This window comes from Myotis davidii, unplaced genomic scaffold, assembly GCF_000327345.1.
Source record: "Myotis davidii unplaced genomic scaffold, ASM32734v1 scaffold122, whole genome shotgun sequence".
NCBI lineage: Eukaryota > Metazoa > Chordata > Mammalia > Chiroptera > Vespertilionidae > Myotis > Myotis davidii.
In genome coordinates, this window is record NW_006293234.1 from 419,089 (window position 1) to 422,345 (window position 3,257).

A 3,257-nucleotide genomic window follows, 5' to 3' on the forward strand; every position below is an offset into this window, starting at 1 on the left:
ACTTTGTTCTTTTTCCAGTCTGGTTTCATTTCATTCCAAATACCCAAATCTGATCAACCACAGTTTTCCCATCTTTTTCTTTAAAGAAAAATAACATGGTGCTTCCTGGGAAAAGCAGCTAGTCGGAGGCTCACAGTTCAATCGCACAAGTGCTTTTCCTTCAGACCATCACACTTGAGCATGCTGCAAAAGCGCTCCGCGCAGTCTTCCGGCTCACCACCCAGAATATTGAAAGGCATGTGCACCAGGGTTGAAGTTTAATATAATCAATTTTACTGCCTTATCAAAGGACAATCTCCAGTGAAACTCACTTTAAAAAAAGGACCCCCTGGTGGTAACGTAGGGAATACATCGACTACCACTTTGACTTGACTGCCTTTGTTCAGCAGCCTGAAATTGGATCCAATTACACCACCTCCTCAGCTGTGTGACTTAGGACACGTTTATTTAATTCCACTGTGCCTCCGTTTCCTTGTCTACAAAACATCGGTGAAGTACTATCCCACCCTCATGGGTTTCCTGCAGCAAAGGCAGGAAGTAAAATGTTCAAATGCCATGCACAATACCTTGACACAATTGAGTACCCAATATATAGAAGATGGACTTCAAATATACAAACTATAGTATTGATCAGAACAGCACTTCAGATGAACAGAGTCTGACTATCGTTCCAACCCACTGAGGCGTTGACTGTCAGAGTTAGAAGTGAAAACAGTTTTGTGAAAACTTTGTCTTTTTATCTGTGAAAACACCCTATTGTGTTGCAATGCCTTGCCTGTCTGGGTCTCAGTTTCTCTACTTCCAGAATGAGAATAGAATGTCCCTTTATCTCAGCAGAAGACAGGCAAAAGCAAGGTGGCCCAGACTATAGGAAGAGCTTATTACTCAAACATTTTCTGGGCTTTAACTATTAATGGGACCTGATGGTTACATACATGCCCCCAGCTATTCTCAAGTAGAATGTCAGTGCATGATACTAAGCACATTTCTTGAGCACTCTAGGGGTCTTTGAGAAAGGCATTTTGTGTAGTTTCTTATACCCGACAATAAATCAGTGTGTACATTTTCAGTGATATACAATAACCCAAAAGCTAAGCGTGGATAGTTATTTCTAGTTGATGAAATAAGAGTTGATTTGTGTTGTTTAGGTTCTTCTACCATCGGCATTTTCTGCTTATTGTTTTAAAGTTGTTTTTAAAAATTCTTTAAAGGTAAGAAAAATCACAGCAAGCTTTGTTTATGGCATTTTTATTGCAATTCTGCACAGCATTCAAAATTTCAAAGGATTCGTGAAAATTTGAAAACAGTCATCTAAGAAAAGGAAGAAAATAGGCTCCATTGTGGTTTTAACCATTCATCATACACAACTTTTAGGAAAGGAAGATTGCCTACCAAAAGCTAGTATTTAAATTCCATAATGTCAGGGCACTGGGCAGTAACACACTGTGATTAACCATGTGCTAAAGCGCTGCCACCCATCGGGCATCTGCTCTCGTCTTAGCCAAGAGCACTCAGGTCAGCCATGGAGCAGCCACTGGTGCAGCACACAGCCTGTAGGTCCCACCGTGGCTGTCCACGCCCAAAACTTTCCTCCCCTGCGGAATCCACCTGCCCAAGGTTTTACGGTGTGCTTTCCTCAGAAACCTTGTGTTCCTTTGGAAGCTGGAAGTAGCTTCCTCTCTCAACTGAAAGGAAGAGAGAAAGAGAAAACAAACAAACAAACAAAATCCCCACTTCCTTTAACGGACCCTGATAAGGAAGGCAGCAACCAAGTTCTACTCTTGGCACAAAGCACTGGATTTCTGAAAGGAAATTGAATCCTACACATCACTTTTTTTTCATGTTGGTCTTGGTTCAGGGAGATGAGACATTTTGGGAAGCACTCAGTCCTTGCCAGCCTCCTCATTTTATGGAGGAGGAGACACGAGTGCAGAGAGGGGTGATGTAGCCAGAGCCACTCAGCTAGACCGTAGCCAAGGCAAAGCTTGACTTGGGTTGTACTGGCCACCTCTGCTCTGCAACCAGCAGCTTCCAGAGATATTAGTTAGAGGCTATGAACAAAAAACACACCAACACAAAAAAACCCTGTGTGCGCCCTGGAGATTTAAACCTCTTGCCTGAAAATAAAAAGCGGGGCCCACTGTTTTTATCAGGGTGTTGTTTCCAAAGTCCTCTCTCACTTTAACTTGGTTCAGACTTACTCATCAGCACCTTGGCACACTGGCAAGCACCCAGAACTCATGTATGAATGAATGCTGATTGGTAAAACGATAATTGATCAAATAAATAATATATGAAAAATACTCTGAAACTATGAAAGGTTAAATAAATAGTATTACATCAGTGGTGTTAAAAAGAGAGAGCCTTATACAGACATCCATTCCACTGCTGTGTGTGTCATAGATAGTTTGAATGTACTTTTTCTAGTGTATTTTGATTTTCTACTCCAGAGATGGACAAATTATGTAAATCTAGTAAATTTATGCTTACTCTCTTGAGATTAAAAACCCTTACTCTTTCTGTTAATATCTAGTAACTCTGAACCACTCAATATTAAGGTGGAGGTGGTAAGTTCATAATTTTTCAAGAAATTCACCTACCAAAATATGAAAACTATGGGTCTTTAAAAAATACTTTTGTTTATCAAAGTCATTTTACTTATTTAAATATATATATTTTAACTTTTTAAATATATATATATCTTTATTGATTTCAGAGAGGAAGGGAGATGGAGAAAAAGATGGAAACAACAATGATGAGAAAGAACCATTGATTGGCTGCCTCCTGCACACCCCTTACTGGGGATTGAGCCTGCAATCCAGGCATGTGCCCTTGATCAGAATCAAATCCAGGACCCTTCAGTCTGCAGGCCGACTCTATCCACTGAGCCAAAATAGCTATGGCTACTACAGTCATTGTAGACTAAAGAGAAACCTTTAAAATCATAGGTGGCAGCATTTATTATGTAATCATGTTTTCCTTTTTTAACTTTTTATGATTAGACATAAACACAACTGATTATTAAAATAGAATCTTAAATAAATTCTGCCTCACACTTTATATAAGACTAGCAGAAAGAATACCAGTCAAACTTCTAAATGACTTGGATTAAAAAAAAAATGAAGAAATTCAGAGAAGTCAGTCCCCTCACTATTTCTGGAACACGGTAGGTTCATTCCCAAAATTCTGGTCAGACAATTCCTACTGCTGGAATTCCCACTAGAATTCCATTTCACCCCACTCGTCATATCTCCACA